This window comes from Phodopus roborovskii, unplaced genomic scaffold (genome assembly GCF_943737965.1).
Source record: "Phodopus roborovskii unplaced genomic scaffold, PHOROB, whole genome shotgun sequence".
Lineage (NCBI taxonomy): Eukaryota > Metazoa > Chordata > Mammalia > Rodentia > Cricetidae > Phodopus > Phodopus roborovskii.
In genome coordinates this window covers 1,012-14,967 of record NW_026127065.1, presented here as the reverse complement: position 1 = coordinate 14,967, position 13,956 = coordinate 1,012, and positions in this window count along the sequence as shown.

Here is a 13,956-nt window from a genome sequence, read left to right as displayed (position 1 = left end):
GATCCCTGAGTCCAAGACCGCTTACCCGTGATTTGCAGAGCTAATGCCTTTAATTCCAGGATTTGAGAGGTATAAAATGCAGAGGCATTCATTCGTCAGCGACACTGAGGATAAGAAAACACTGAAGTCTCAGGATTCTCTAGACATGATGAGGAGAGCACAGCAGTCTGAGTGAAATCGAGGAGCAGTGAAAGTGAGTCTGAGGATCACCGTTTGGTCTGAATTTGAAGCAGAGGTAGAGCTAGTGGCTGGATGCTTTGCTTCTCTGCTCTTCAGATGCTAAGTTTGAACCCCAATATCTGTCTCTTGGTCTTTTATTTTTGTGCTACACATATTCTCACTTGTGCCCCCATCAACATGCTCTGTTCCCCAGTGCTGCCCAGGCAAGGTGGAGGGGCCTGCTCTCCATAATGCTGCAGTTGGTGAGGGGCTGGGACAATTCTCCAGCCTGCCACAGGTAGCAAGGTTTGAGAGACCTGACATCTCTTATAAGGAAAGCCTTTAATTGAGTGGCTTACAGTTCAGAGGTTCAGTCCATTATAATCATGGTGGGACATGGCTATGGCATGCTGGCAGACAGTGCTGAGGGCTTAACTGAGAGTTCTATATCTTGAGCAGGCAACAGAAAGTGAAATACTCACAGGGTGTGGCTTGATCCACATCTCCAATTAGTACCACTCCCTTTGGGAGCCATTTCCTTCCAAACAACCACAGAGACTCTTTCCCAGGACTGAACCTTGAAAGAGATGCCATTCAAAGAAGTAAAGGCAGGGAGGTAATCTAAGGCTACCAAAGCCACTGGAGGATACTTAGAAAATTCAATAATGAACAGGGTCTTATTAGTTTCCTTTTGACACAAACTCATGTCCCCATTATTGGCTAATATTACACTATTACAACATACATTTATACTTTCTAATTAGTATTTTAGAAAACTTATTGATTTCTCTTTAACAAAGGAATAATGATTTTTAATGTGTGTGTGTGTGTGTGTGGTTTGTGTGCATGTGTTTAGATTAGGTCAAATGATTTGTTGATCCCTGCCTTATGCCTCATTTAAGGCAGAACATTTTTTTTGCCACTGTATATGCCAGGTAACTAATACTATCAGTTTCACAGGGAGTCTTTTTTTCTACCTCCCATCTCACCATGGGAGTGTTAGCATTAATTGATGCCTGTCTTATTTTCTGAGCTTTTATTTCAGTTCTGGGGATGGAACTCAGGTCCTCGTGCATGGCAGGCCATTTGTCCACTGAGCAATTTCCTCAGCCTTCAAAGGAGTCATCCTTTCTTTTTCTTTTATTCTTTGATGTCTATTTTATTTTATTCATTCATGTATAGTTATTATTTTAGTCATATTCTCCATAATTTCCTTTTCCTATTTCTACTAATGGACCTTTCTTTCTTCCCAGCAGGTCTCTCTACAAAGTAATAATCTTAAGACAGAGAAGACATTGTAAGTAGAGTTGTTGGACAGGAAATATAGGATCAAAGTGAAAAATTACAATATCACTCAAGAACAGAAACTACTCAGTGCCCATAAAAATTTATTATTTACTTCCCACTATTTATTATTAAAATAGATAATACATTATAATTAGAAACCAGTTTATGTTGGATTCTTCACTTCTGTTTAGCAATATAAGACTCTTTCCCCTTCTGTTCTATACTTTGATCTTCCGTTTAGAACTCTCTCAGTTCACAGTCCTCTCTATAACTCTGTCTATTATTTAACTCCCTTGGTAACTTCCTGCTTGAATGAGCAAACCAGATAATTTGTATTATTTCTAATTTTTTGTGATTATTCATAACATTTGATTTTCTTTATGCTTTGTAAACTTGGTGAGCTCAACTTTGGAATTTATATTCTACAAGATTCCTTTCTTTAGCCTATTATTTCTTTTCAGGGTCACCCTTATCATGGATCTATAGGGTTTAACTTTGCTCAATCAGGCGATCTATCATACTCACAGCTCCACATTTCCTTTTCAGAGATGCAAAGAAGTACCAGGTTCAGAGAGCAGTACACTTCTATCACCCCAATCATTCTGAAGGTTGACAATGAAGGGCATTTCATTTAGGTTAGCCCTAGGGTCTACCAACCATGACTTGCAGGTCAACTCCAACAATCTGCTGTCTGCTTTTCAAGGCCTATAAACTAAAAAGAGGTTTTGGTTCTTTTTCTGTTTTTAAATTATTGTTTTTAAGTTTTAATCGTGTGTGTGTGTGTGTGTGTGTGTGTGTTTGGGTATGTGAATGTGAGTAGTACCTTTGGATACCAAAAGAGAAGACAACATCTTATTTCCTGGAGCTGGAGTTAATCAGGAGGTGTAAGCTTCCCTATGTGGGTGCCAGTAACTGAACTCAGGTCATCTGCAAGAGTAGCATCTTCTGTAACTGCTGAGCTATCTCCTGGGTTTTTACATTTTCAAGTGGTTGGAACAAATGTGAAAATTCTGTGACACATGAAAATGACATGAAATAAAAATGTCAGCATCTATAAACAAAATTTCTTGGGGTACACTAATGCTTAGTTGTATACATAGAACTCTAATCCTGCAGAAGCAATGTTTAGTAGTTCAGCAGAGACCACATGGCTCACAAAGTCTAAAATGTTTACTATCTGGCCTTTGAAGAAATACTGAACTCGGTCATTTAATTGCAATCATCCCTGGTTTGAAAATGAGGATTCCATTCCTTAGATGACTGTTAAAATTCTCTGCTGGTATAAGAAGTCAGAGAAACTGAAAGATCAAGCAGAAAGGCTCTTATTCTTGCATACAATTGCAAATATTACAAAGGACTGAAAAACATTCTCTGTCCTTTGAGCATAATGTGTCATTCCCCAGCATGACCACCAGATAGTGACTCGAAGAGTGCTTCAATGGTATCAGCGTTCTAAGGATCACGCTTCATTAGTGTAATTTAAAAACTTTCCCAGCATTATACATGTCAAAATGAGCTAAATAATGCCACAAGCAGAGAAAGAGCCTTGGTGGAAAAACAGGCCGAGGCTAAAGTTTAGCTTTGGAGAAAGTGAAAGCTTCCCTGGTGTAAGCAATCTATGCACCGTCACAAAAATAAAACATACAAGAACATACTTACTTTGATAAGGCAGACACTAAACTGCAGTGTTAAAGACCTGTCTTTGGAAAATCATTTTGAGACTGCATTTTAAATGTCATTAATTTTAAAATTTTTGCATTTTTAAATTTTGGGTGTGGGCTGTCTGTGTATGATACAACATCTTATATGGAGGTCAGAGAATAACTTGGGAGGGAGAAGCTTGGTACTCTTCTTCCATTTATGTGGGTCCAATCCCCCTGGCCCAAAGACTCCATCCAACAAAAGCAGCAGCACTGCATTTGGCTCTGCTGTAGGTGCTGTAGTTTGGGTAGGATTTAAGCATGTTCTTCAAAGGGTCAGTGCTAGAAACTTGCTGAGCACAGTACCACCCACTCACAGTGCACTCATGTGCTTATTTCAAACTGAGTTTCTTCCTGTGAGAATGGTTTTCTTTAAAGGCAGGTTCATCTACCTCACTTCTTGTCTAATTTACCACCTAATCTGTTCTTCTCAGGTATGTTCCCCCCATCATGATGTCATCTGCAACATGCTTTCACTGGAACCATGACATACCCATGTCATACTCTAGATCAGTGGTTCTACATCCTTCCTAATGCTGGAACCCTTTAATACATAAATTTGTTTTCATTCATACTTCATAACTGTCATTTTGCTACTGTTATCAATTGTAGTACAAGTATCTGATATGCAGGATAACTGTATGCAACCCCAAAAGTGGTTACGGAGCACAGATTGAAAATTTTGCTCTAGGTCCTTAGAAGTGGTCTAAATATCTTTTCAACTGGGTGTATACTAGCATTCAACCTGAGGTATTTTTGTTATAAGCGACATGAAATAAACTAAGATAAAAGGCGTCTGAAGATCACAGATTTTAAAATGTTGATCTTAAGAATGTCTTGTGTCTGGAGCCTGAATGAAGGGCAACTGATTGATCAAATTACCAAGTACATGGAAATTGGGGCCTATTTCATGGGCAGCTGTTCTGATATGTGGGTAAGAGTGCATTAAGCCTTGTCTCAAATTCCAGGCATCAGGCAGAAGGTCAGAAAGGGCAGTCAAGGCTCCATACAAATGGAATGACCCTCAGGCAGAACTGTCTCCAGAAAGCTGTGGTTAGAATATAGTTTGGGGAAGTATTAGATGGAATGAGGGCTTCTGTTTTTGAGATGCCAAGTTCAAGAGCAACAGGAGCCATCCTAGACCCAAGATGCTAGACTTTATTTAGTAGAAGTTAAATAGATGACAGTGTGCTTAAAATAAATTTATATGCTAAATAAAGAAAAATGGATATAGAAAATCATGAAAAATAGTTTGTTAGATATTTTAGGGCTGTAGGTTGAAGATGGATGCCTCAACATTGCAGAGGAGACTTGGGGTGGCTGTCAGGCAGTCAGATGTTTCTGTCAATTTTGTAGTTTTTGGAAGTTGCTTTTTCTGCACTTCCTGTTTGCTCAAGTAATATTGTATTGTTCTTGGGTCTCTGATGGCCATTGAAGACTAGATGGTTAGAGTTTTATAGTTTTCCTTGTTAATAAATTCAGAAAGAAACTAACATAAGAGTTGTAAAGCTTATAAGGTTGAGAAACATAAAAGCTTAAGTTGTTTATCTAAAAAGATGTTTTCAGGTCTAAAATGACATTTTTATGGATGATAATACAGGTTATGATAAGAAATAGTTTAGGCATAAAATGAATGAAGGAATGAAATATGATAGATAATGGAATATTTTCCCTAAATTTAGCACAAATGCAAATGGACTGGATATTGTAAATGTAATTCTTATTTGATAATTTTTCTTATTATATATAATTTTGAATGCGTAGTAATATATTATTTATGATTTATTAAAGCTTGCCTGAGGATTTAGAATGCAAAGTCAGCCACAAGCAGTAGAAGCCAGGCACACACCTTTATCCCAGCAGCCAGGCACTAGGAAGTGGTGGTACACACCTTTAATCCTCGGACTCAGGAATACGGTAGAAGGATCTCTGTGAGTCCACGGTCACCCAGGTCTACACGAATGATCTAAAGAGGAAACAGCTCACAAAAAGATGATCTCAGCTCCTGGGATCACATGCTTTTAATCCAAGCATTAGGGAAGTATAACAGACAGGGGCCAAGTTCTCAGTATCAGGCATTCATTGTCCAGCCACATTGAGAATAGGAAGATTCCAGTCTCAGGTTTTTCGAGTCACACTGAGAGGCAGCAGGATCAGTCCATTCAGCTGAGGTAGTGGTAAGAGCTAGTGTCTTGCTGCTTTGCTGCCCTTCAGCTTGAAGCTTGAACCCCGACATCAGTCTCTGGGTCTTTTATTTGTCATGTTACAAGCTTTCCTTCAAGCTCAACCCCCTGACAATGGCACTGTGCTGTCCATATTCAGGGCAGGTCTTCGCTCTCAGGTAGCTTCCTCCTGTGCTAGTCATCTGTACATACACACTCCCGACATAGTCATACGTATGACTATACTAAAGGGGCTTTACTAATTCCTTAGGAATCTCTCAAATTCACAATCAAGATGAACCATGGCAGGAAGATTAGCCTCATAGACCAAGACACAGAGACATAACACTGCCTCTTGGAGGAAATTTGGGATTAAAACAAGATCACAATTGAAGGATATATTTGTCAAACTTGCTCCTTCATTGGCCTATCAACAGCCATATATCCGTTGGCCAACATTACCCAAGGATATGCAGAAGTTCCAGGTAAGTGGAAAATAGAGGCCCATGATACATTAGCCTGTTGCTTTGCACTATTGGTGATAGCATTTGATGACTGTTTTTAGGACAGTAATCTAAATTTGATTACTTTCTTGGGACAGCTACAACAAAATGCCATGTATCAGGTGGCTTTTGGTAAAGATCTTATCATGTCACTCTCTTCAAGTACAGAAGTCTGAAATCAAGGTGTCTGTAGAGCTGTACTTTACCCAATGTCTCTAGAGGAAGACCCTTCTGTGACTCTTTGTAGTTTCTTACAGTGTCTAGCAAACCTTGCTTTTATAGCTGGATCATTCTGATCTAAGCCTGTGATGTCATGTGGCCATTTTCACTCATCATCTCTCTTCTTTTCTCACCCCCCAAACATACCAGTCAGATTGGAGAAAGAGCCCATCCCACTCCATTGTCACTTCAGTTCTAATTCTTATATACTATTTCCAAATAAATTTCGATCCTGAGATCTGGAGCATAGAATGCCAAACATCTGTTGTAAGGAGGCAAAATCCAATGTACAATAATTCTTGGCTTTTCTAAACTACTTTGAGTTAAAGAAAGCTGTTCATTTTGACTGCATATAGTCTGTCTACATTTTCCTCTTCCATTATGAAGAGTGAGCACCTGAAGACACCCGATCAACCTAACACTGCACTTCCCTGCTTTACCCTTGATTACAGGTATAACTATAAGACTTCTTACTCATCACATAGGGAAAAATGGAGGTTTCTCATTTCACCTTGGATTGTCAAAGAAAGTAATATTAGAGGACAATAATATAGCTTAGTTAGTTGGTCAAGACACTTACTTACTGCCAAGCCTGATGACCTGAATCCCATGACCCACACAGTAGGAGAGAACTAACTCCTGCAATTTGTTCTCTGACTTACACACTCATGCCATTATGTGCATGCCCATGCATGCACACACACATACAAATAAATAAATAAATAAATAAATAAATAAATAAATACATGCAATTTAAAAAGAAATGATGCCATTTTTTTTTTTAAGAAAAAAAAAAGTCTGTAACCTGAGTAGATGCACGGGGGCTTAAGAGTGATAAGTATCCATGGAAAGCTGACTAAAAATATCCAAATTGATTTGTTGTTTGGGTACTAAACTTCTGTCCTCTGGTTTAATCATTGAATTTAAGTGCTTTACTTTTCACAGCAGTTAGCATTACCTTACTAAAGCATTCAGATGACACAATTGATTTTCTTAGTATTATAACCATAGGGAAGTTGGTGTTCTGCTAAATCTGCCTCAAATTTTAATGTTTTTAAGCTAATATTTGGGGAAAAAGCAAAAAAAAAAAAAAACAAAAAAAACAAAAAAAAAAAGAACATAGCTTCCAAACTTTGAATAGGTCATGGAAAATAATACAATACACTGTGTTTTCTCCAAAGTAAACTGTCCTTTAGTGCTCCAGATATTTTCATTATATCATCATATTTTTCTTTCCTTTTCTTGTTTGTTTTTTTTTTTCCTGAAAATTGCAAGGAGGTGTTGGGTCTCATGTATCCCAAGATAGCCTTCAATTTGCCAAAAAACCAATAATGACCATAGAACTTCTGATCCTCCTGCCTCTACCCTCTTGGCTTCTATGTATGACTAAGGGTCATATCCAGGATTTTATGCTTGTTAGCAAGCACTCACCAACCGAACTATGCATCCAGCTTAGCAACTTAAGTTTTTTGTTTCTTTTTTGTTTCACAATACAGTGTTTTGTCTGTGTTGCCTAGCTATTCTAATTTTCAAAACTGCAGTTTTTGTTGCTTAACTTTATATTGCTACTAATAATAGAATAACACATGGTCTTTATACTAAATACATAAGGGAGAAAGTTAAGGAGATGAAGGGACAGTGTGTAATTTATAAATCATTTTATTTTCATTCATTCATCATTTTTGGTATCATGTGCTCCCCATCCAGTGTCTAGATGCAAAACGAAAAGACAATTTAATTTTTCAGAAGCCAAATAACTTCATCACATGGCATTTTGTGAAACTCTATGGAGCAACCATCTTCTACAACTACTTCTAGCCATTTCAGGGGTGTCCAAGAATTACAGGATAAAATTTAAGAAGATGATGTCACTTCATGCTACACAGAAGTTTTAGATAGTGGAAGGTTTTTATAAAGGAATATTCTTATGGTTTTGACAGACTTACCAGGCATAGAGATTCTTTATGTGGATGCAGATTTGTCCCATAAAGAGTAGTTGTAAATGATTAAGGGAATGAATAGGGGTGTGACCACTGTGTGGGGTTTCTACTAGCATCTTCCATGGCAGAGATCAAGGATACTGCTCCAGAATTTCACAGTAGAAAACAGAAAAGTTAGTTCACTGATATAGCCTAAATGTTAACTATCTTGTACATACTCAAGTATTTCAACATACTGGTCTCCAGTTGGTACCTGGCACTATTTGGGGATGTTTTGGAACTCATAGTGATTGAGATCTAGTTGGTAAAGTGAATCTTTGGTGATGGACTGTGAAGTTTCTCTTCTGGTTGGCTTCCTGCCTGTATGCTTGTTGTCCACAGAATCTTAATAATGTGTGTGGTCCAAGTGTCCATTGCAGTTCAGCTCCCATACTGACCCACAGAGAGAACTAACAACTAAAATGGAAACTGCACCCCAAGTTACTTCTTGTCAGGTATTGGACAGAAGCAATGAGAAAGTAACTAATACATCTTCCCCCAAAAGAATCTCCCAGTTCCCAGAGCATAAGAAATCATGACCTAAAGTAACATGGGGAAAGAATCTGACTTAGGAACTCTGATGAAGTTTGCTCTGAGTCAAAGCTGAAATTTCAAACAGTAACTATGATAATTCTAAGAATATTAAGGACCAGTTTTGACTGAAATCTGTTGATGTTTCAGACACTGTAATAACTGCTTTCCACTGTTGGAATTCTTTACATCAGTGATGACATAGTGAAAAATGATGTTTTTCAGAATGTTTAGTTAATAGAACAATCTTACTTGCCATAATGTTTAACTGAAAAAGTCAACTATAAAACCTGAAGTATGACCTGATTCGTTTTCTTTTAGACAGAAATACTACATTAAATATATGTAGTGTCTCTGGTATTGAGGGTTCTCCTTTGTACCACTGAGGTAATGTGTACATTTCTACATTGAATGTGTAATTTGAATTACAAGAGTGACAAGGAGGAAAAGGAGGGGGAAACCAAAGTCTCTTGGGTTCTTACTGATCTACAAAAAATTAAATAGGAATATGCCTTTAATTGAACTATTCATGTCTGTTTACCTTGGTTTTTGTTCTAAGATGGTATGGTACAGATGTGGTAAGATAGATGATCCTCCATATCTGAGTAAACATAAGCAAAGCATGACTAGTTTGTTCACCTAACCAAATGTTCTTTGGAGACATGTCTTTCTTAATTTTATTTTGACTACTGTTTGGATTTTGTCTTGAGTTTATAAAAGATGTAAATAAACATGCTTCTAACCATGTCAAACATTCTTAAGTTTAATTGTATACATAAGAAAGAAAAATATTTTTAACAATTTTTAGTATTTGTAGTATTTTTTTTTTTAGTAACACATCCAAATTCTGATTGTTGGTGGTTTTCCATCTACCTTTTCCCAAAATTAAAGTTTGAGACATCTTCCAAGCTTAGTCATCCCTAGAACTTTGGATTCTGACCACAAAACAACTAAAAAATAATAATATGGAACAATAAAAAAAACTCACTAGTTTTAGCTTTTCTAATTAGGAATGCAGCAAGATAGAGTAGAATTCATGAATCTTCTTCATTTAGTTTATGACACAGTTCAAAAGATTTTGCAAATAAAAATTCAGGAGTAATATCTCTCTCAAAAGGCAAGAAACATCTTTTCCAAAGTGAAGCTGACAGGGATTTGGAAGCTATTACTAAATTTATATTGATTTAGCCAAATGGACATTCTGATTAGCAATGCTAAAAGTAAGAGTCTAATTTCTGTTTTCCTATCATTATTATTAAAACAGTTAAATACCTATTATGTGTGGTGGTAGGTGAGTATTGTTTCACAGTGTAATAATTTTTATTTATTGAAAAAGTTTTATACAATATATTCTGATCACAGTTCCTCTCCCCAATTCCTCCCAGATCTTACAACCCTCATCTACCTAAATCTGTATCCTTTCTTTATTTCTCCTTAGAAAGCAGATGTCTAAATCTAACACATCAGAATTTAAACACACACACACACACACACACACACACACACACAGATGCATATGCATACCCAATAAAAATCAAACCAGCAAAAACACAAAAGTAGAAACCATAATATACAAAAACAAATCTGTAAGACAAAAAATACCCAAACAAAATGATAGGAGACAAGTCTGTAGACACCATAGAGTTCATTTTGTTTTGGCCATGGCTACTCGGCCAAGCGGCCTACCCCTTCAGTTCCATTAGGATAATTTTGACCTTCAGCTGGTACTTTTGGAGAGGGATTAGGGCAACTTCTGGTTACCATAACTTGGAAATATTGGTTATTACTAGCATCATGGGCAGATGCCACAAACACTGACTTTGAAATGTATTTTCAGTAGATGCACATTTCATCTATACAGATCTTAATCCCAAATTAGGTTAGATGTTTTAAGGAATCAGTTACTGAAAATTAACTGTTACAGGCTCCAGGTCTATAAAATCTAGGAATTTCACACACAAACTCGCAACTTATGGATAATTTATAATTATAGAAGCCCATGTTTGGGTACTTTAAGTTATATAATCTGATGTAGAAATTTTCTTGGCTTTTTGGAGCAGCTAAGAGCCTATAAATTTGATTTTACTGGTCAGTTCACTATATAGTAGGTCTGACATACAAGGGGAGCAGAGGTTTCAGGGAGATTTTAATGTAGGAAGAGGGTCTGGTCTTTACTGTTTGCTTCTCATTCCTGATATTGTCATGACAATGGTATCATTTGCTAGCAATAGTGCAAATTTCCAGGTCTTTCTTTTCTTCAGATTTCCAGAACCAGGTATATTGTTCCTCTCAGAGCTACAAGCATAAGTCAACCAGTGCCCCCCCAGAGATCTGAGTCTCAGTTCCATACAGCTCTCTCGCCATTCCCTTAGGCCCTTGTCACCCAAAACACTCACTCTTATTCCCTCAGCTCTGTGGTCACTGCTTCAACTGACATCACCATGTCTTTTGAAATCTCAGTGGACCCCTCATATCTCTTTACAGTGGTTCTCAACCTGTGGGTCACAAGTCCTTTGAGGGATCACTTATCAGATATCCTGCATATCAGATGTGTACATTACATTGCTACTATTCATAATAGTAGCAAAATTAGTGAAGTAACAATGAAATAATTGCATGGTTGGGGTCACCACAACATAAAGAATTGTGTTAAAAATGGTTACATTAGAAAACTTGCTTTAGTACATTTATACTCCAACTAATTTGTTATATTAACTTATTTTGCTCAAATATACAGTGGTTTTTCCACGTTCCTGAATGGATAATGGCTATCAATATGGGCTGTTTTTAAATTAAAAGTTATGTATATGGATAGATGTTTTGCCTGAATGTATGTCTGTGTGCCACATGCATGTAGAGCCTGTGTAAGCTAAGAAGAGGGCATCAAACTGTCTGAGACTTGAGCTGTAGGTATTGGTAAGAACATTCTGTTCTCTTAACAACTGAGCCCACCTCTCGAGCCCCAACATAAGTATTTTTAATACAAGTTTAATCACCCAGTAATTATTTATGAAGTGAGCCAAAAATTATGAAGAAGCATGAAAAACATAATTTTAAATGAGGTGTTAGGCAAGCTCAGTAGAAGAACTTCCCTCTATCATATTATAGATAAAAGACTAGGTATACAACAAAGGAATACTGAATATTGGGGAGATGAGCACAAAGGAACACATACATAGAACAGATCTATCAAATCAGTGGCAGATTTCTCTTACAGCTTTAATATTGTTTCCTTGTTGCAGTTTGCAAACTTAGGGAATCATGTGTTGTGGAGCTTTTCTTCCCTGGTCATGTTTACCTGGGCTCTAGGAGTGCTTTTGTTTGGTGTTCATTTCCTTTCCTAGATATGATAAATTTTCTGTTACTTTAATTGAATACACTTTCTATGCCTTTATTTTTTTAATTTATCACTCTCTCTTTTTACTCCATGGATTCATAGAGTTAGTTTCTTAATCATATCCCAGAATTCCTCCAACCTGTAGTCCTGCTTGCTTATTTTTTTTCCTTTACTGATGCTTGAAGGTAGTTGTGGTGGTTTCTATTAGTTGTCAACTTCATGGAATCTAGAATCAACACGGAGACAAATTTATGAACTTGAATTTAGGTGAAGGATTTTCTGGGTTATGTTAATGGAGGTGGTAGACTCACATTAAATGTGATTATCACTAGTCTATGGGATATTGCTCCAGACTGAATAATCAAGAGAAAGGGGAGTGAGTAAAGACATTCATCATCCTCTGCTTCTTGACTAGAGATGCATTATGACAAGCATATTCCTGTTCCTGCCACCATGCCTTTTCTGCCACAACAGAGTGAGTCGATCCAACTAGAGTTAAAATTAATTCTTCATCTTTTTAAATTGCTTTCTGTCAGGAATGTTGTCAAAGTACCATTAAAAATAAAGCTAATTATGTAGTATTTTCTCAATTTTGGTCTTTGTCCACATTATTCCTTTTTCTTTTGCTTGTTCTAGTTAATTTATCATTCTTATAAAAACTACACTTTGGACATGGAGAGATGGCTCAAGGGTTAGGAGTATCTGTTACCTTGAAAAGACTATGGTTTTGGTTCACAGCACCCACATGGTGACTCATAAACACTTGAAATTCCAGTCCCAGAGGATCCAATGTTGTCTTCTAATATGTAGGCACATAAGAGAAAAATAAATATTAGTTGAAGTAATGTTTATCCTTATTGCATGATAGTGTATTTCAGTCAAGGAAGGCACAAGAGGTAAAGGATCATTCCAATTGGGGGTGTTCTGCACTGAAAAGGAGTATTCTGAGTGTACAGGGATGGGACAAACTATTGTAATAGGAACAACATGTATGAGAAGTGAGATATATGTGGGGAATGTTTGTACAAGAGATAGGCTATGATTAGGTTCAGACAACTTGTGGCATGCAAGGCACAGAATTCATATTGTAACTGAGAAAGCCATCATGTGTTTTGAAACAAAGAATATGACACAAATTAGCTTGAGCTTTTGAGAAATGGTTCCTGGACTACCAATGAGAAGGAGAAACAGTTCTAGCTATAGCTCTGTGAAACCCTAGGCAGGAGCCATTTCTATACAGATTGATAATGATAAAGCCAAGAAACAAAGCAGTGGCCATAGAGACAAAGAAAAAGATCTGGTAAGCAGTCCAGCATTAAGCAAGGCAAAGCAAAACAAAAGCTTGTCAGGGATCACCAAGAAACTGTGACAAGGAAGGAACGATGACACAATGAAAGATGGATTACAAAGTATAATTTCTGAATAAGAAATTAAAGAGTAGCCGTATCCACCTTTCCTTATTGTACATCCAGAGATATATCCACATTGCTTTACCCCTCTACTTTGTATATAGTAGGTGTTTAAGAAGTATTGTTGAATATGTTTGGGCTATTTCCTTCCATGGTGAGCTCTTCTCACCTCTGTGTTGAAAGGTTTCTTTTTTTTTTTTAAATCATCTTTGAGTTCAGGTAGGAAAGTGGTAGATGAGAGACAGCGAGCACATTCCTGCATGTGACATCTATGAGTCTGAAAACGAACATCAGGTGCATGGCTGCAAGATAGGGTGGATTGTGTTGAAAGGCACAGAATTCGCAACTGTAAACACTAGATAGCATCAGGTGAAATCTAGAAATATTGAACTTTAGATTTGTTAAACAAACAATGAATCTAAAATAGAGCACTGTGCAAAATTATAGAGAGGAGATAATCCCACTCCACTGGAGACTCAAAGCAGAAGAGTCTACCACTTGGACAAAACTTCGTTTAAGATAGGAGGTCTTGGATTCACACAGCAAGAAGATGCAAAGGAACCAACCCAAGATTCTTCACGGGCCCTGAGAAACTGCTTGTGACTAATATGCCAAGTTATTGAATTAATTGTACATGGTGGAAAGGAACAACATCCTCAGAAGAAGTGGA